Source organism: Oncorhynchus gorbuscha, linkage group LG12 (assembly GCF_021184085.1).
Source record: "Oncorhynchus gorbuscha isolate QuinsamMale2020 ecotype Even-year linkage group LG12, OgorEven_v1.0, whole genome shotgun sequence".
NCBI classification, from domain to species: Eukaryota; Metazoa; Chordata; class Actinopteri; order Salmoniformes; family Salmonidae; genus Oncorhynchus; species Oncorhynchus gorbuscha.
Genome location: NC_060184.1, coordinates 49,009,942 through 49,031,615, shown reverse-complemented (window position 1 = coordinate 49,031,615; position 21,674 = coordinate 49,009,942). Strand labels below are relative to the sequence as shown.

Genomic DNA, 21,674 nt, shown 5'->3' with positions numbered 1-21,674 from the left:
TCCAGCTCTCACTCATTCCAGTTCTCCACTCATTACCTGTATTAACTGCACCTGACACCTGTCCACACACTCAAACAGACTCCAACCTCTCCACAATGGCAAAGACCAGGGAGCTGTGTAAGGACATTAGGGTAAAATTGTAGACCTGCACAAGGCTGGGATGGGCTACAAGACAATAGGCAAGCAGCTTGGTGAGAATGCAACAACTGTTGGCGCAATTATTAGAAAATGGAAGAAATTCAAGATGACGGTCAATCACCCTCGGTCTGGGGCTCCATGCAAGATCTCACCTCGTGGGGCATCAATGATCATGAGGAAGGTGAGGGATCAGCCCAGAACTACATGGCAGGACCTGGTCAATGACCTGAAGAGAACTGGAACCACAGTCTCAAAGAAAACCATTAGTAACACACTACGCCGTCATGGATTAAAATCCTGCAGCGCACGCAAGGTCCCCTTGGTCAAGCCAGCGCATGTCCAGGCTTGTCTGAAGTTTGCCAATGACCATTTGATGATCCAGAGGAGGAATGGGAGAAGGTCATGTGGTCTGATGAGTCAAAAATAGAGCTTTTTGGTCTAAACTCCACTCGCCGTGTTTGGAGGAAGGAGAAGGGTGAGTACAACCCCAACCCCGGGGTGAGAACACCATCCCAACCAAGCAGGTGGAACCATCATCCTTTGGGGATGCTTTTCTTTAAAGGGGATAGGATGACTGCACCGTATTGAGCGGAGGATGGATGGGGCCATGTATCGCGAGATCTTGGCCAACAACCTCCTTCCCCCAGTAAGAGCATTGAAGATGGGTCGTGGCTGGGTCTTCCAGCATGACACCGACCCGAAACACACAGTCAGTGCAACTAAGGAGTGGCTCCGTAAGAAGCATCTCAAGGTCCTGGAGTGGCCTTGCCAGTCTCCAGACCTGAACCCAATAGAAAATATTTGGAGGGAGCTGAAGGTCTGCATTGCCCAGCGACAGCCCCGAAACCTGAAGGATCTGGAGAAGGTCTATATGGAGGAGTGGGCCAAAATCCCTGCTGCAGTGTGTGCAAACCTGGTCAAGAACTACAGAAAACTTACGACCTCTGTAATTGCAAACAAAGGTTTCTGTACCAAATTGTCAGGATTTGGCCAGGGTTGTTCCGGTTTTTGGTCACTAGATGCCCCCATTGTGCCTTTTGACCTTTTGTTTTCCCTTGATCCCCATTATTATTTGCACCTGTGCCTCGTTTCCCCTGATTGTATTTAAACCCTTTGTTTTCCTCAGTTCTTTGCTCTGTGTTTGTATGTTAGCACCCAGCCCTAGTACTCTGTGAACTCTTGTTGATCCCGGTGGACTCTCTTGTGGAATTCTGTTTTTTTGTTCTTGTTTGTTTGTTTTTTGAGTATCTTTTGAGGCTTTTTGTGCTTTACCTTCCACCTTGTGGATTTACCTTTTTTGTCTTGGAGGATTACCTTTGTTCTTGTAGGATTCCTTTTGAGGTTGTGGAGTTACATGTTTTCCTGAAGAACTTCACTTTTTACTTCATTAAATACACCGTCTCAAGTACTGCTGTGTCTGCCTCATCTTCTGGGTTCTGCCGACTATTCGTGGCTCAGTTGAAGTTAAAGTGACTGTTTCTCACTGGAGACCTGGGTTTGTAACCGGGTTCTGACACCAAATATTAAGTTCTGCTTTTCTGATGTAATCAAATACTTATGTCATGCAATAAAATTCAAATTAATTACTTAAAAATCATACAATGTGATTTTCTGGATTTTTGTTTTAGATTCCGCCTCTCACAGTTGAAGTGTACCTATGATTAAAATTACAGACCTCTACATGCTTTGTAAGTAGGAAAATCGGCAAAATCGGAAGTGTTTCAAATATTTGTTCTCCCCACTGTATATACAGTTGATAATATACAGTTGGCTGGGTTTTACATGTATCGGCAAGACAGAACATCAACCTCCGGTAAGACAAGGGGTGGTGGTCTGTATCTAATTAAATCTGTTTTACATCAATTCTACCAGCATGTCATGTGCAACCAGAGGGAAAAAACTTGAGACCAACTCTCCCCCACCCTCCATTTGGCTTATCTGACCATATCTAAACTCCTGATTCCTGCTCGCAAGCAAAAACTCAAGCAGGGTGTACCAGTGACTTGCTCAATACGGAAGTGGTCAGATGACGTGGTTGCTAAGCTACAGGACTGTTTTGCTAGAACAGACTGGAAAATGTTCCGGGATTCATTTGATGACATTGAGGAGTATGCCACATCAGTCACCGACTTCATCAATAAGTGCATAGATGACATCGTCCCCACAGTGACCGTACATACATATTCCAACCAGAAGCCATTGATTACAGGCAACATCCACATTGACCTAAAGGCTAGATTGAATTCTACTACATGGGATCTGAAGCTTGTCAGATGTGGCAGGGTTTGCAAACTATAAAGGATTATAAAGGGAAACTCAGCCGCATATGAGAGCACCAGCTGTTCCGGACGACTGTGTGATCACACTCTCCTTGGGCGATGTGAGTAAGACCTTAAACATGTCACATTCACAGGGCCAGATGTATTACCAAGATGCGTACACAGAGCATGTGATGACAAACAGTGTATCTACCAACATATTCAACCTCTCCCTGACTGAGTAATACCTGCATGTTTCAAGCAGACCACCATAGTCAGTGTGCCCAAGAACGCCAAGGTTATCTGCTTAAATTACTACCACCCGTAGCACTCATGTATGTAGCCATGAGGTGCTTTGACAGGCTGGTCATGGCTCACATCAAAATCATCATCCCAGAAACCATAGACCTTGTCACGTTTGTTGAATGGAGGAGACCAAGGCGCAGCGTAATTTGAATACATCTTCTTATTTAATGAAACGAAGAACACTTAAACAAACTTACAAAACAACAAAATGAACGTGACGCTATATATGATACGTGCAGACACAGGCAACTAATACATAGACAATAACCCACAAAATACCCAAGGAATATGGCTGCCTAAATATGGTTCCCAATCAGAGACAACGATAAACAGCTGCCTCTAATTGAGAACCAATCTAGAAAACCATAGACATACATAACACCTAGACTAGAAAACACCCATAGACATACAAAACCCCTAGACAGGGTAAACACATCCATCACCCATGTCACACCCTGAACTAAAATAATAAAGATAACAAAGAATACTAAGGTCAGGGCGTGACAGTACCCCTCCTCCCAAAGGTGCGGACTCCCGACCACAAACCTAAGCCTATATGGGGGGTCTGGGTGGGCATAACTCTGAGGTGGCGGTTCTGGCTCGGGACGTGGACCCCACTCCACTTCTGACTCGTCACACTTACTTAATGTCTCTGGAGCGGGAACCCTCACCGCCGACCACGGACTAGAGGACGCCACTGGACTGATGAGAGAGAGTGGCACCTCTAGGTTGGAGGGAGACTCTGTCGGATCCGGACTGGAGGGAGACTCTGTCGGATCCGGACTGGAGGGAGACTGTCGGATCCGGACTGGAGGGAGACTCTGTCGGATCCGGACTGGAGGGAGACTCTGGCCGATCCGGACTGGAGGGAGACTCTGGCCGATCCGGACTGGAGGGAGACTCTGGCCGATCCGGACTGGAGGGAGACTCTGGCCGATCCGGACTGGAGGGAGACTCTGGCCGATCCGGACTGGAGGGAGACTCTGGCCGATCCGGACTGTGACCCGTCGTGGTAGGTTCCGGACTGCGACCTGTCGTGGTAGGGCCCGGACTGCGACCTGTCGTGGTAGGGCCCGGACTGCGACCTGTCGTAGAAGGTTCCGGTCTGCGGACCGTCGCCGGACGCTCTGGACTGGGTACTGTCGCCGGACGCTCTGGACTGGGTACTGTCGCCGGACGCTCTGGACTGGGTACTGCAAATGCAGGGGGCTGGCACAGGACACACAGGGCTGTGCAGACTCACAGTAACAGACCAGTAACACGCTCCCCACGGTAAGCACGAGGAGTTGGCTCAGGTCTCCTACCAAAAATCCTTGGGGCTGCCTCTCGGGCTTCCGTGCTAGCCGTGTACCCTTATATCGTCGCCGTTCCTCCATTCTCCTGTATCCCTCCTCGCACTGTTCCATAGAATCCCAAGCGGGCTCTGGTACTCTCCATTGATCGATCGACCACCTCTCTATCTCCTCCCAGGTTGTTACCCACTCATCCTTCTCCCGGGTCCATTCTTCCAAAAAACGCTGTTCCTCCCTTTCACGCTGCTTGGTCCTTGTTTGGTGAGTTATTCTGTCACGTTCGTTGAATGGAGGAGACCAAGGCACAGCGTAATTTGAATACATCTTATTTAATGAAACAAAGAACACTTAAACAAACTTACAAAACAACAAAACGAACGTGAAGCTATATATGATAAGTGCAGACACAGGCAACTAACACATAGACAATAACCCACGAAATACCCAAGGAATATGGCTGCCTAAATATGGTTCCCAATCAGAGACAACGATAAACAGCTGCCTCTAATTGAGAACCCATCTAGGCAACTGTAGACATACATAACACCTAGACTAGTAAACACCCATAGACATACAAAACCCCTAGACAGGAACAAAAAAACATATATCACCCATATCCGACCTAACCAAAATAATAAAGAAAACAAAGAATACTAAGTTCAGGGCGTGACAGACCTACTACAATTTGCATACCGCCCCAATAGATCCACAGATCATGCAATCACTATTGCACTCCACACTGCTCTTTCCCACTTGGACAAAAAGAACACCTACATGAGAATGCTGTTAGTTGACTACCACTCAGTGTTCAAAACATTTACATTACATTTACATTTAAGTCATTAAGCAGACGCTCTTATCCAGAGCGACTTACAAATTGGTGCATTCACCTTATGACATCCAGTGGAACAGTCACTTTACAATAGTGCATCTAAATCTTAAAGGGGGGGGTTGAGAAGGATTACTTATCCTATCCTAGGTATTCCTTAAAGAGGTGGGGTTTCAGGTGTCTCCGGAAGGTGGTGATTGACTCCGCTGTCCTGGTGTCGTGAGGGAGTTTGTTCCACCATTGGGGGGCCAGAGCAGCGAACAGTTTTGACTGGGCTGAGCGCGAACTGTACTTCCTCAGTGGTAGGGAGGCGAGCAGGCCAGAGGTGGATGAACGCGGTGCCCTTGTTTGGGTGTAGGGCCTGATCAGAGCCTGGAGGTACTGAGGTGCCGTTCCCCTCACAGCTCCGTAGGCAAGCACCATGGTCTTGTAGCGGATGCGAGCTTCAACTGGAAGCCAGTGGAGAGAGCGGAGGAGCGGGGTGACGTGAGAGAACTTGGGAAGGTTGAACACCAGACGGGCTGCGGCGTTCTGGATGAGTTGTAGGGGTTTAATGGCACAGGCAGGGAGCCCAGCCAACAGCGAGTTGCAGTAATCCAGACGGGAGATGACAAGTGCCTGGATTAGGACCTGCGCTGCTTCCTGTGTGAGGCAGGGTCGTACTCTGGGGATGTTGTAGAGCATGAACCTACAGGAACGGGCCACCGCCTTGATGTTAGTTGAGAACGACAGGGTGTTGTCCAGGATCACGCCAAGGTTCTTAGCGCTCTGGGAGGAGGACACAATGGAGTTGTCAACCGTGATGGCGAGATCATGGAACGGGCAGTCCTTCCCCGGGAGGAAGAGCAGCTCCGTCTTGCCGAGGTTCAGCTTGAGGTGGTGATCCGTCATCCACACTGATATGTCTGCCAGACATGCAGAGATGCGATTCGCCACCTGGTCATCAGAAGGGGGAAAGGAGAAGATTATTTGTGTGTCGTCTGCATAGCAATGATAGGAGAGACCATGTGAGGTTATGACAGAGCCAAGTGACTTTGTGTATAGCGAGAATAGGAGAGGGCCTAGAACAGAGCCCTGGGGGACACCAGTGGTGAGAGCGCGTGGTGAGGAGACAGATTCTCGCCACGCCACCTGGTAGGAGCGACCTGTCAGGTAGGACGCAATCCAAGCGTGGGCCGCGACGGAGATGCCCAACTCGGAGAGGGTGGAGAGGAGGATCTGATGGTTCACAGTATCGAAGGCAGCCGATAGGTCTAGAAGGATGAGAGCAGAGGAGAGAGAGTTAGTCTTGAAACCTGACTGATTTGGATCAAGAAGGTCATTCTGAGAGAGATAGCGGGAGAGCTGGCCAAGGACGGCACGTTCAAGAGTTTTGGAGAGAAAAGAAAGAAGGGATACTGATCTGTAGTTGTTGACATCGGAGGGATCGAGTGTAGGTTTTTTCAGAAGGGGTGCAACTCTCGCTCTCTTGAAGACGGAAGGGACGTAGCCAGCGGTCAGGGATGAGTTGATGAGCGAGGTGAGGTAAGGGAGAAGGTCTCGGGAAATGGTCTGGAGAAGAGAGGAGGGGATAGGGTCAAGCGGGCAGGTTGTTGGGCGGCCGGCCGTCACAAGACGCGAGATTTCATCTGGTGAGAGAGACGGGAGAAAGAGGTCAGAGCACAGGGTAGGGCAGTGTGAGCAGAACCAGCGGTGTCGTGTTACTTAGCAAACGAGGATCGGATGTCGTCGACCTTCTTTTCAAAATGGTTGACGAAGTCATCTGCAGAGAGGGAGGAGGGGGGGGGAGGAGGAGGATTCAGGAGGGAGGAGAAGGTGGCAAAGAGCTTCCTAGGGTTAGAGGCAGAAGCTTGGAATTTAGAGTGGTAGCAAGTAGCTTTAGCAGCAGAGACAGAAGAGGAAAATGTAGAGAGGAAGGAGCGAAAGGATGCCATGTCCGCAGGGAGGCGAGTTTTCCTCCATTTCCGCTCGGCTGCCCGGAGCCCTGTTCTGTGAGCTCGCAATGAGTCGTCGAGCCACGGAGCGGGAGGGGAGGACCGAGCCGGCCTGGAGGATAGGGGGCATAGAGAGTCAAAGGATGCAGAAAGGGAGGAGAGGAGGGTTGAGGAGGCAGAATCAGGAGATAGGTTGGAGAAGGTTTGAGCAGAGGGAAGAGATGATAGGATGGAAGAGGAGAGAGTAGCGGGGGAGAGAGAGCGAAGGTTGGGACGGCGCGATACCATCCGAGTAGGGGCAGTGTGGGAAGTGTTGGATGAGAGCGAGAGGGAAAAAGATACAAGGTAGTGGTCGGAGACTTGGAGGGGAGTTGCAATGAGGTTAGTGGAAGAACAGCATCTAGTAAAGATGAGGTCGAGCGTATTGCCTGCCTTGTGAGTAGGGGGGGAAGGTGAGAGGGTGAGGTCAAAAGAGGAGAGGAGTGGAAAGAAGGAGGCAGAGAGGAATGAGTCAAAGGTAGACGTGGGGAGGTTAAAGTCGCCCAGAACTGTGAGAGGTGAGCCGTCTTCAGGAAAGGAGCTTATCAAGGCATCAAGCTCATTGATGAACTCTCCGAGGGAACCTGGAGGGCGATAAATGATAAGGATGTTAAGCTTGAAAGGGCTGGTAAATGTGACAGCATGGAATTCAAAGGAGGCGATAGACAGATGGGTAAGGGGAGAAAGAGAGAATGACCACTTGGGAGAGATGAGGATCCCGGTGCCACCACCCCGCTGACCAGAAGCTCTCGGGGTGTGCGAGAACACGTGGGCGGACGAAGAGAGAGCAGTAGGAGTAGCAGTGTTGTCTGTGGTGATCCATGTTTCCGTCAGTGCCAAGAAGTCGAGGGACTGGAGGGAGGCATAGGCTGAGATGAACTCTGCCTTGTTGGCCGCAGATCGGCAGTTCCAGAGGCTACCGGAGACCTGGAACTCCACGTGGGTCGTGCGCGCTGGGACCACCAGATTAGGGTGGCCGCGGCCACGCGGTGTGGAGCGTTTGTATGGTCTCTGCAGAGAGAAGAGAACAGGGATAGACAGACACATAGTTGACAGGCTACAGAAGAGGCTACGCTAATGCAAAGGAGATTGGAATGACAAGTGGACTACACGTCTCGAATGTTCAGAAAGTTAAGCTTACGTAGCAAGAATCTTATTGACTAAAATGATTAAAATGATACAGTACTGCTGAAGTAGGCTAGTTGGCAGTGGCTGTGTTGTTGACTTTGTAGGCTAGCTGGCAGTGGCTGCGTTGTTGACACTACACTAATCAAGTCGTTCCGTTGAGTGTAATAGTTTCTACAGTGCTGCTATTCGGGGGCTAGCTGGCTAGCTAGCAGTGTTGATTAGCTAACCTCGGTAAATTAAGATAATCACTCTAAGACTACACACTCTAAACTACACAATTATCTTGGATACGAAGACAACAAAGACAGCTATGTAGCTAGCTAACACTACACTAATCAAGTCGTTCAGTTGAGTGTAATAGTTTCTACAGTGCTGCTAATCGGTGGACGTTTGCTAGCTGGCTAGCTGCTGGGCAGAGCAGTGAAGACTACGTTAGGACGACGAAATATGATAATTACGCAATTATCTTTGATACAAAGACGGCTATGTAGCTAGCTAAGAAGAAATTGCTAAGATTAGACAAATCAAACCGTTGTACTATAATGAAATGTAATGAAATGTAATGAAAAAGTTATACTACCTGCGGAGCGAAATGCGGATGCGACCGCTCGCTCCAACCCGGAAGTAGTCACGGGTGTGTCCTCAAAGCTCATCGCTAAACTGGGACTAAACACTTCCCTCTGAATCTCGAGCCTGTACTTCCTGATTCCAGCTCTCCTGTATGATTGCTGTGATTAGTCCAATCTATGGCAACTCTTAAAGACTGACCATTCAAATCAGCATAAAAGAGCTAACTAGGCAGGGTAGCCTAGTGGTTAGAGTGTTGAACTAGTAACCGGAAGGTTGACAGTTCAAACCCCCCCAGCTGACAAGCTACTAATCTGTCATTCTTCCCCTGAACTGGCAGTTAACCAACTGTTCCTAGGCCATCATTGAAAATAAGAATTGGTTCTTAACTGACTTGCCCAGTTAAATAAAGTTAAAATTAAAAACTATGTGTGCATTCCCAATGGCATCCTATTGTATAGTGTACCATAGGGCTTTGGTCAAAAGTAGTTCATTAAATAGGGATTAGGATGCCATTTGGTATGCAGCCTCTGTGAGTGAAAAGAAATCCTGAAATTTACATTTTTCCTTTGAGTTAGTTGCTTCTCTCTATTCTCAATGAGAAGGAAATGGATTGGAGACTGAGAGAAAAAGTGAATTAAGCCTCATAATTGGCAGGCATGGTGTTTGTTAGCATTGATTCATCCTGATTTGCAAATGGCACCCTCATCCCGGCAAAGTGCACTACTTTTGACCAGAGCTCTCTGAGCACTCGTCCAAAGTAGTGCACTATATAGGGAACAGGGTTCCATTTGGAACTCACACTGTTTCCACTCAATCAGTGAGCCTGCCTTCTCCTTCTAACAACAGTATTTGCATGCCTTTTATAATACCAGCTGCTAGTCATTTAGCTACATGCTGCATGGCAGGCTGAATTTGCATGGAGACTATTTGCCTCGTCTGCTGACTGTTGGTGTTGGTGACTGATCCCACTGCAAGCCTCACACAGCCTGACACCTAAACGTGGGAATCATTCTTGATCATTCAATATGGGATCTATAAATCGGTTCTAGTGCAGCCATATGGGAGAGAGACACTTTAATGTGACTGTTTGCTTTGCGACCCTTCGCCGGTCTCCATATTAAGACTAAGCATACCGCATCCTTGGTGTTGAGGGGCTGCAGGGTAGCCTAGCAGATGCTGGTCCATCCATCTGACACCTGTCACCAGGTAGGGTGGCCAGCTGCGGGACGCTGACACAGGTCAAGGCCAGGTCACAGAGACTCAGTGGGGGGATGCTCTTTAATCGCCAACTATTGTAGAATATGATTTGAGATACATGGTGGTGCTATAGCTTACTCTATGTACAATGTACAAGATTATGTTTAATCATGAACTTACTAGCAGCCACAAATATTATAAAAAGGTAACTATCAACATTAGGATATGCATAGAAACTCATACTCTTATGTAAGCCTTATTAAAGATACAATGTGTCAGTGTTCAACCTTAAAATGTGTTGACAATACAACATAACAGATTAACTGGACTTTTGCGGGTGATTAACTGGACTTTTACTTTTGCGGGTGGCCAACAATAACTATCTGTCAGCCACGCCCCTACTAAGATGTGCCTCTTGTTTTCTAATCTGACCTGGTGGATCATAGCTCAGTAACCCAGGATCAACAACCCAATTTAAAGAAAACAAGGGGTTGTTTGTGACCCTGCTGGCTGGGTATAAATAACGCAACGTGTATTCTGTCCAATATTTATGCAAATTGGCTTGTTTTTAACCCAGCATTTTTAAGAGTGTGTTAGTTTACGACTGCAGCGCTCCATTTCAAGGGCAGGACTTTGAATAATTCATCACTATGCAAATGTTTTTTATTTTTTATCTGTCTAAGGGGGAAATTACTGTGACCTTCTATGCAAAGCGAGAGAGTGAGGGAAGGAAACAAGTAGGGAAGGATAGGGGAGAGAAGGAGAGAAAGAGAATTGAGAGAGAGAAAAGGCTTTACATAAAAGTTAGAAAATCTCAGCCTTTGAAAAAATGACCATATGTTTCGATGTGATATGGAATCAAGGCCCTTTGCTGTATTCATGAAACTATTCACAATCAATGCAAGCACGATCCAGAAAAGATTAAACTAAGTTTGACCTGTGAGCTGGGACTTCTGGGCTGCCCAGTGTGTCTGAGCCTTTGAGGAGATGGCCATTTAGACTCTTTGAAGTCGCGTCGGCTACCGATGGGACCTGGATCAGACCTTGCCCCCAGCTGCATTAACCCCCTAAACCCCAGCTAGGCTACGCCAACACTGAGTCAGGACAACTAAGCCTGAGCCTGCATCCCTGCCTGCCTTGATAGCTGGCTAGCTCCATGCTTAATCTCACCACTGTACCGACATGGGCTCAGCTCCATTATTCACACACGCATTATTCAAACTTTAGGATTTGTTAGCACTGCATTTTATTATGTTCCTATACTTGGGATAAATTGACGTTGGAGGGTTCATGTTAAGGTCTATGCTGGGGTACTCAAAGTCCAATTACTAAGAATTTAGGGGGTGCTGAGCACGTTATCTCCTTGGTTCCTCTGCGTTTCACTGTCTCTGTCTCTGGTTGTCTGCTGCATATTTACTCACATATAGATCAAAATCACAATATGAAAGTTATCGGACACACACACACACACACACACACACACACACACACACACACACACACACACACACACACACACACACACACACACACACACACACACACACACACACACACACACACACACACACACACACACACACACACACACACACACACACATTTGCCTGATTGTTGGAGGCAGCTGTTTTGGTGATGAAAAGAGGCGAGTCAGAAAGAGGATTGGCAAGGCTGTGAAAAGCAGAGAATTGTTGACAGGAAAGGGGGTGAATTTAGATTTAGCCTCTGGCCACCCTAACAGGCTTCTCCACTGGCAGCCCTTTTCTATGATGACCAATTAAGGTCATTTTAGGGCCCGGGTGAAAAGTAGTGTACTAAATCGAGAATAGGGTGTCATTTGGGATATAGATTATAATGACATTACACTGCCTATCGGAAACTACCTGTCTGTGAGTCACCAAGGGTAGTATTTTCAATAAAGCCTTATCCTATCAGTACATGGGGTAAAATGAGACTAATACTGCATAACTCTACATAGAGAAAATGTCAAAACAAAAATCTGATTCTAAATACACTATATCCAAATCTCTGGTGATTAAAATAATTCCAGATTTGTATAAATCTTTGGTGATTAAAATAGAATGACATTCAGAACCAAGGCAGCAGTCCCATAACTCTATTTCAACTGCAGATGAGAAGTCAGCAAGGTCAAATCCATGGTTTAATCATATAAAGAATTGCACTGTACTATTCAATGTGCGCATTATAATTTATTAATAGAACTTGAAGATATTGAGGTTATACAAATTCTTCAGTATTAAAAACCTCTTAGGGATCCCTTCACCCCATTCCCGCTCGGATCCCGTTAACGGGATTGATTTGACAACATCCTGTGAAATTGCAGTGCGCCAAATTCAAAAACAGAAATAATCATTAAAATAATTAATTAAACATACACGTGTTATGTCTCTATCTCTCATCATTGGGTTGTGTACATTCCTCTCTCATGCAGTGCTGTCTGTGATCTCTGTGTATCTAACCTAACATAGCAGGCGTTAAAGTGTATCCATCTCTGTCCGAGACGGAAAAGAACAGGTGCAATGGATTATGATCATTGTTGTTAATTGCCACGTTTCTGTAGGTTTTATATTTCCATAATGAAAAGTACAACCCCCTTCATCCCAGTGTCCCATATATGTCTCCTCTTCATTTCCCTTGTGAATTATTTTATTTCTCTCTAGAGAAACAGCGCTTTGGGCTCACAAAAACAACAGAACTAAATGGAATTCAAGTAATTGAACCAACCTCGGTCAATTACTTGTTTAATATCTGAACAACTGACATTTTGGTTAATTTCTCAGCACTATAAAGCGAGGACTTGGTGCACCTATCCGCACGTGGCAGACAGTACACCATTTCTGGGGACCACTTTCATTTGTGAGCGCTACATTCAAAACTACTGGCTGAAACTATACAAAAGTTTGACAGTGCATCTGTCACAGTGTGAATTCAACCGAAATGTACTCAAGCCTTTGATTTATGGACACTATGATAGTTCAACAGCAGTTGGGACTTATTCTTGAGTGCAGGACTGAGCCATCATGTAGATTAACAGAAGAGTATATTTGCAATGTAGATACAGGGCTTTAAAGTTTAGTTCTGGCACTGAAGGGCACACTTAATGAAATCACACGCTGTAATGTGAAACCCACATACTAACTGACAGGTATTCATTTGGCCCCAGGAGATGTGTGAATGTGAGTGTATTAGGGGTGGAGGGATGCAGATTCTAAGCCTTTGTCTCGTAAAGTTAGCCCCTGACCAGCCCCTTCGCCTTCTAACACCAGTTTACATAGAAGTGTTTGCATCCCAAATAGCACCTTATAAAGTGCACCTCTGGTCAAAAGTAGTGCACTATACACTGAGTGTACAAAACATTAGGAACTCTTTCCATGACATAGACTGACCAGGTGAAAGCTATGATCCTTTATTGATATCACCTGTTAAATCCACTTCAATCAGTGTAGATTGGGAGAAGACGGGTTAAAGAAAGATTTTTAAGCCTTGAGACAAGTGAGACATGGATTGTGTATGTGTGCCATTCAGAGGGTGAATTGTGTTGTGACATGACTACCATTAATGGGATGACTGTTATTTTATCAAATCAATTAACTATGTTTAGTTATTACGTGATTCAATTAATCACGTAACAATTAACTCATGAGTTGCGCAGTGGTTTAAGGCACTGCATCTCAGTGCTTGAGGCGTCACTAAAGACACCCTGGCTCAAATCCAAGTTGTATCACAACGGGCCATGATTGGGAGTCCCATAGGGCAGTGCACAATTGGCCCAGTGTCTTTCAGGGTTGACCGGTGTAGGCCGTCATTGTAAATAATAATTTGTTCTTAACGGACTTTCCTAGTTAAATGAAGGTAACATTTTAAAAAATTCAATCTTGGGGCACCATGGGAAAAGTTATTTAATGAGTTACTATTTCCCAACTTAAACTCTAAAGATATAAATATATCTTACATTAATAACAGTCCATTTTTAATTATATTTACATCATATCAGTCTCATTCTGAGCGTTGTTGACTTCAAATCTGCACGAACCCTAGTCTAAATGATGATTCAGCGATACACAGACTGGTTAATTACTTATTTACTAACTAACTAAATCATCACACAGAATTACGTAAACACACACAATATAGGTTGAATTGATTACTAACATAATGCAATGAAAAGTCCCTAGTGGACTAACCCGATATGACGGCTGGATACACAATGAAAGGGGTGGGGAAAGAAAGAGCGGGAGAAGGAGAGATAAGGGAATTCAACTATTGTACATACAGTTGAATAATAGCACCCTAACAACCGATCATTAGGATTTAGAAATGCAACAAATATTTACGCTTAGATGTATTTGTCTGTCGTCTCTCTGTTGAAACCCCTCGATCCGTCTGTGACGAACAGTTTGACAGAAAGTCTAAGTCTCTGGTTGTCCACCAGAGGTTATATTAGGGAAAGGGGATTACCTAGTCAGTTGTACAACTTAATGCCTTCAACTGAAATGTGTCTTTCACATTTAACCCAACCCCTCTGAATCAATGTCCTTAGTAGTTGTAGTAGTAGGCTTTATTTTTTCTGGAAGTGTTTGTTAGACTGGATACATCAGGCATTTGATTGGGAAATGTTCTTCTTTTCTCGTCACGTTACATGCAGAGCATCAGCCAGTGCATGTCTATATCTAGTCTTCTTCTCTGTTGAGTTTCAGAGGGTCTTACCATTTCGTAACATTCAACTCGGTCACGCTGCACGGTCAAGTACTTTTAAACCATTTTACACGCCAGTAGCAATGTACTGGTCTTGTAGTTTTTAAACCATTTTGTAAAGTGTGGACCAGATCCTCACGTTCTCGTGTTTTGGTCTAATGTAAATTTCGTTAGTAGTCCTTTTATGCCCTCACCTTGGAGGGTAGTTCCATCACGTTGCCACAATGTCTGTGCTCATATGGGCATGGCTACTGACTTGGTAAAAGTCTATATGAAAAATAATTATCTCATTTAGAAGGCTAAAATAACGTTTCATCTTCTCACAAATAGTTTCATATTTAACCATATAAGTTCCACAACATTTAGATGAAAATATGTAAAACTGGGACGTTTACATTTGTAGAGTTAATGTTATTTCATTATACCATCCACAAAACAACAACTGATTTGACATGATTATTGTTTGGATCCCCACCAACAATTTCCCACATTTTTTATGTTCGAAATATTGTTTCAATGCTCAATCTTTTGATGTTAAAATACTGCAAAGTCTCTCTCTGTTGTAACACTCAAACATTACATTCTCCAAACTGCAAAAGGCCAGAGAAAGAAAGTTTATGACCGGTCATTAAAGTCATCAAACCGGCCCCTCTCTTTGATCCTCACTCAGGAGGGAAAGTCATGACAACTGGCAAGACAAAAGATTGAAGTGCCTTTGAACAGAGTATGGTAGTAGGTGCCAGGCGTACTGATTTGTGTCAAGAACTACAACTCTGCTGGGTTTTTCAGTTTCTTGTGTGTATCAAGAATGGTCCACCAACCAAAGGACATCCTGCCAACTTGACACAACTTTAGGAAGCATTGGAGTCAACATGGGCCAACATCTCTGGATGAAAAAATTGAGGTTGCTCTGAGGGCAAAAGGGGGTGCAACTCAATATTAGGAATGTGTTCCCAATTTTTTGCACACTCAGTGTAAGCTCCCCGCCCACTCAGCCTGTCTTTTCAAACTTTCTGGTAGTTAGCTATGCGAGAAAAAGTACATTATAGAGTGACTATTCAGGACCTTTAAACACCTTAAGTGGAACCACCATTTCACTAACGGGTGCAATAAGAGATTGGAATAGTTTATAAAAATGTATGTCATTTATATTTGAGAAACATAAGATTGATTAATCAATGCAAAAACATATATATTGAAATCAACCTCAACTAGAAAATGCTGGGAAATATGATAATGACGGCCGTGGTGTTGGTTCAACTCTGGTTATTAAAACTAACACTAGAGTTATTTTACGCCACAGAATTTTAATTTTCAAAGGTTCTTTATTGGGCAAGAGTTCTACAATGAACCTTAACTGTCATGTTTTGTCATTGATTATCATGTCTTGTCCCTGTGCTTCCCCTTCTATTCGTTTCCCTCTGCTGGTCTTATTAGGTTCTTTCCCTCTTTCTATCCCTCTCTCTCCCCCTCCTTCTCTCACTCTCTCGCTCTCTCTTCTCTCTATCGTTCCGTTCCTGCTCCCAGCTGTTCCTATTCCCCTAATCAATCATTTAGTCTTCCCACACCTGTTCCCGATCCTTTTCCCTGATTAGAGTCCCTATTTCTCTCCTTGTTTTCCGTTCCTGCCCTGTCGGATCCTTGTCTATAATTCACCGTGCTGTGTCTATGTATTGCCCTGTCGTGTCGTGTTTCCCTCAGATGCTGCGTGGTGAGCAGGTGTCTGAGTCTGCTAGGTTCAAGTGCCTTCCCGAGGCAACCTGCAGTTCTTGATCAAGTCTCCAGTCTGTTCTCGTCTTTACGAGTAGTATTATGCCTTTTGTTTTGTAAAGTATCTTTACTGGATTAAAAACTCTGTTTTCGCCAAGTCGCTTTTGGGTCCTCATTCACCTGCATAACAGAAGGATCCGACCAAGGAATGGACCCAGCGACTACAGATGCTCGTAACACTGCCGTCGAGATCCAAGGAGCCATGCTCGGCAGACACGAGCAGGAATTGTCTGCTGCTCGCCATGCCGTGGAGAACCTGGCCGCTCAGGTTTCCGACCTCTCTGGACAGTTCCAGAGTCTTCGTCTCGTGCCAACTGTTACTTCCTGGCCTGCCGAGCCTCCGGAACCTAGGGTTAATAACCCACCTTGCTACTCCGGGCAGCCCACGGAGTGCCGCTCCTTTCTCACCCAGTGTGATATTGTGTTCTCTCTCCAACCCAACACATACTCTAGCGAGAGAGCTCGGGTTGCTTACGTCATTTCACTCCTTACTGGCCGGGCTCGAGAGTGGGGCACAGCTATCTGGGAGGCAAGGGCTGATTGTTCTAACAATTACCAGAACTTTAAAGAGGAGATGATTCGGGTTTTTGACCGTTCAGTTTTTGGTGGGGAGGCTTCTAGGGCCCTGGCTTCCCTATGCCAAGGTGATCGATCCATAACGGATTACTCTATAGAGTTTCGCACTCTTGCTGCCTCTAGTGACTGGAACGAGCCGGCGCTGCTCGCTCGTTTTCTGGAGGGACTCCACGCAGTGGTCAAAGATGAGATTCTCTCTCGGGAGGTTCCTTCCAGTGTGGACTCTTTGATTGCTCTCGCCATCCGCATAGAACGACGGGTAGATCTTCGTCACCAAGCTCGTGGAGGAGAGCTCGCGTCAACGGTGTTTCCCTGCTCCGCATCGCAACCATCTCCCTCCTCTGGCTCAGAGACTGAGCCCATGCAGCTGGGAGGTATTCGCATCTCGACCAAGGAGAGGGAACGGAGGATCACCAACCGCCTGTGTCTCTATTGCGGATTTGATGGACATTTTGTCAATTCATGTCCAGTAAAGGCCAGAGCTCATCAGTAAGCGGAGGGCTACTGGTGAGCGCTACTACTCAGGTCTCTTCATCTAGATCCTGTACTACTATGTCGGTCCATCTACGCTGGACCGGTTCGGGTGCTACATGCAGTGCCTTGATTGACTCTGGGGCTGAGGGTTGTTTCATGGACGAAGCATGGGCTCGGAAACATGACATTCCTTTCAGACAGTTAGACAAGCCTACGCCCATGTTTGCCTTAGATGGTAGTCATCTTCCCAGTATCAGATTTGAGACACTACCTTTAACTCTCACAGTATCTGGTAACCACAGTGAGACTATTTCTTTTTTGATTTTTCGTTCACCTTTTACACCTGTTGTTTTGGGTCATCCCTGGCTAGTATGTCATAATCCTTCTATTAATTGGTCTAGTAATTCTATCCTATCCTGGAACGTTTCTTGTCATGTGAAGTGTTTAATGTCTGCCATCCCTCCCATTTCTTCTGTCCCCACTTCTCAGGAGGAACCTGGCGATTTGACAGGAGTGCCGGAGGAATATCATGATCTGCGCACGGTCTTCAGTCGGTCCCGAGCCAACTCCCTTCCTCCTCACCGGTCGTATGATTGTAGTATTGATCTCCTTCCGGGGACCACTCCTCCTCGGGGTAGACTATACTCTCTGTCGGCTCCCGAACGTAAGGCTCTCGAGGATTATTTATCTGTGTCTCTTGACGCCGGTACCATAGTGCCTTCTTCCTCTCCGGCCGGGGCGGGGTTCTTTTTTGTTAAGAAGAAGGACGGTACTCTGCGCCCCTGCGTGGATTATCGAGGGCTGAATGACATAACGGTTAAGAATCGTTATCCGCTTCCCCTTATGTCATCAGCCTTCGAGATTCTGCAGGGAGCCAGGTGCTTTACTAAGTTGGACCTTCGTAACGCTTACCATCTCGTGCGCATCAGAGAGGGGGACGAGTGGAAAACGGCGTTTAACACTCCGTTAGGGCATTTTGAGTACCGGGTTCTGCCGTTTGGTCTCGCCAATGCGCCAGCTGTTTTTCAGGCATTAGTTAATGATGTTCTGAGAGACATGCTGAACATCTTTGTTTTTGTCTATCTTGACGATATCCTGATTTTTTCACCGTCACTCGAGATTCATGTTCAGCACGTTCGACGTGTTCTACAGCGCCTTTTAGAGAATTGTCTCTACGTAAAGGCTGAGAAGTGCTCTTTTCATGTCTCCTCCGTTACTTTTCTCGGTTCCGTTATTTCCGCTGAAGGCATTCAGATGGATTCCGCTAAGGTCCAAGCTGTCAGTGATTGGCCCGTTCCAAGGTCACGTGTCGAGTTGCAGCGCTTTTAGGTTTCGCTAATTTTTATCGGCGTTTCATTCGTAATTTCGGTCAAGTTGCTGCCCCTCTCACAGCTCTTACTTCTGTCAAGACGTGTTTTAAGTGGTCCGGTTCCGCCCAGGGAGCTTTTGATCTTCTAAAAGAACGTTTTACGTCCGCTCCTATCCTCGTTACTCCTGACGTCACTAGACAATTCATTGTCGAGGTTGACGCTTCAGAGGTAGGCGTGGGAGCCATTCTATCCCAGCGCTTCCAGTCTGACGATAAGGTTCATCCTTGCGCTTATTTTTCTCATCGCCTGTCGCCATCTGAGCGCAACTATGATGTGGGTAACCGTGAACTGCTCGCCATCCGCTTAGCCCTAGGCGAATGGCGACAGTGGTTGGAGGGGGCGACCGTTCCTTTTGTCGTTTGGACAGACCATAAGAACCTTGAGTACATCCGTTCTGCCAAACGACTTAATGCCCGTCAAGCTCGTTGGGCGTTGTTTTTCGCTCGTTTCGAGTTTGTGATTTCTTACCGTCCGGGTAGCAAAAACACCAAGCCTGATGCCTTATCCCGTCTGTTTAGTTCTTCTGTGGCTTCTACTGATCCCGAGGGGATTCTTCCTTATGGGCGTGTTGTCGGGTTAACAGTCTGGGGAATTGAAAGACAGGTTAAGCAAGCACTCACACACACTGCGTCGCCGCGCGCTTGTCCTAGTAACCTCCTTTTCGTTCCTGTTTCCACTCGTCTGGCTGTTCTTCAGTGGGCTCACTCTGCCAAGTTAGCTGGTCATCCCGGTGTTCGAGGCACTCTTGCGTCTATTCGCCAGCGCTTTTGGTGGCCGACTCAGGAGCGTGACACGCGCCGTTTCGTGGCTGCTTGTTCGGACTGCGCGCAGACTAAGTCGGGTAACTCTCCTCCTGCCGGTCGTCTCAGACCGCTCCCCATTCCTTCTCGACCATGGTCTCACATCGCCCTAGACTTCATTACCGGTCTGCCTTTGTCTGCGGGGAAGACTGTGATTCTTACGGTTGTCGATAGGTTCTCTAAGGCGGCACATTTCATTCCCCTCGCTAAACTTCCTTCCGCTAAAGAGACGGCACAAATCATCATCGAGAATGTGTTCAGAATTCATGGCCTCCCGTTAGACGCCGTTTCAGACAGAGGCCCGCAATTCACGTCACAGTTTTGGAGGGAGTTCTGTCGTTTGATTGGTGCGTCCGTCAGTCTCTCTTCCGGGTTTCATCCCCAGTCTAACGGTCAAGCAGAGAGGGCCAATCAGACGATTGGTCGCATACTACGCAGCCTTTCTTTCAGAAACCCTGCGTCTTGGGCAGAACAGCTCCCCTGGGCAGAATACGCTCACAACTCGCTTCCTTCGTCTGCTACCGGGTTATCTCCGTTTCAGAGTAGTCTGGGTTACCAGCCTCCTCTGTTCTCATCCCAGCTTGCCGAGTCCAGCGTTCCCTCCGCTCAAGCGTTTGTCCAACGTTGTGAGCGCACCTGGAGGAGGGTGAGGTCTGCACTTTGCCGTTACAGGGCACAGACTGTGAGAGCCGCCAATAAACGCAGGATTAAGAGTCCAAGGTATTGTTGCGGCCAGAGAGTGTGGCTTTCCACTCGCAACCTTCCTCTTACGACAGCTTCTCGTAAGTTGACTCCGCGGTTCATTGGTCCGTTCCGTGTCTCCCAGGTCGTCAATCCTGTCGCTGTGCGACTGCTTCTTCCGCGACATCTTCGTCGCGTCCATCCTGTCTTCCATGTCTCCTGTGTCAAGCCCTTTCTTCGCACCCCGTTCGTCTTCCCTCCCCCTCCCGTCCTTGTCGAGAGCGCACCTATTTACAAGGTACGTAAGATCATGGACATGCGTTCTCGGGGACGGGGTCACCAATACTTAGTGGATTGGGAGGGTTACGGTCCTGAGGAGAGGAGTTGGGTTCCGTCTCGGGACGTGCTGGACCGTTCGCTTATTGATGATTTCCTCCGTTGCCGCCAGGGTTCCTCCTCGAGTGCGCCAGGAGGCGCTCGGTGAGTGGGGGGTACTGTCATGTTTTGTCATTGATTATCATGTCTTGTCCCTGTGCTTCCCCTTCTATTCGTTTCCCTCTGCTGGTCTTATTAGGTTCTTTCCCTCTTTCTATCCCTCTCTCTCCCCCTCCCTCTCTCACTCTCTCGCTCTCTCTTCTCTCTATCGTTCCGTTCCTGCTCCCAGCTGTTCCTATTCCCCTAATCAATCATTTAGTCTTCCCACACCTGTTCCCGATCCTTTTCCCTGATTAGAGTCCCTATTTCTCTCCTTGTTTTCCGTTCCTGCCCTGTCGGATCCTTGTCTATAATTCACCGTGCTGTGTCTATGTATTGCCCTGTCGTGTCGTGTTTCCCTCAGATGCTGCGTGGTGAGCAGGTGTCTGAGTCTGCTAGGTTCAAGTGCCTTCCCGAGGCAACCTGCAGTTCTTGATCAAGTCTCCAGTCTGTTCTCGTCTTTACGAGTAGTATTATGCCTTTTGTTTTGTAAAGTATCTTTACTGGATTAAAAACTCTGTTTTCGCCAAGTCGCTTTTGGGTCCTCATTCACCTGCATAACACTTAACAGTTGAGGAAGAACCATTTAGGAACCATTTTTGTAGTGTAGGGGATAGAGACTGAGACTAAGAGCAGTTCCTCAAAGAGACCCCAGGACCCCACATGTGACGATATTTCAAGGAGCAGACATAGGCTTAAAATGAAATGCTTGCTCTTATCTTCTCCATTTATGGGGGGAAGACGGATTCGGTGCATGTTTCCTCACAGCTTCCCAAAGGACTACGTTTGTGATGAGAACTGAGACAGTGCAGGTTTGAATTTTCGCAGAAACAAACTCTTCTTAGCCGAAAACATAACAGTATTGAATGTCTCTTCAATCAATAATTTCTGGTTTGAGAGTCTCTAACTGAGCACTTTGCCTTACAACAAGCTTATTTAATTATTTTGGTTTTTGGTTAAATTTCAACATCGTTTTTCTCTATCCTGTTCTGTTTTTAGTAAAGACTTGCAGTTGCATGGAGGACAACAGGTGTGGATTTAAGGACCGGTGAAGTCATGACGCTGAAGAGGAGACAATAAAGTGGGTGAGTTCATTTATACTTGCTTTATAACTGTGTTGCA

General features: G+C 46.6%; 1 protein-coding gene across 1 annotated transcript in view; it reads left to right on the top strand.

Moving 5' to 3' along the window:
- LOC123990387 (disks large-associated protein 1-like) overlaps window positions 1-21,674 on the top strand; it is a 195,581-nt gene that overhangs the window by 65,888 nt on the left and 108,019 nt on the right. The window contains exon 2 of the mRNA XM_046290947.1: window positions 21,552-21,637. The gene's annotated coding sequence lies outside the window, so the exon portion shown is untranslated. The remainder of the gene's footprint in view (window positions 1-21,551; window positions 21,638-21,674) is intronic.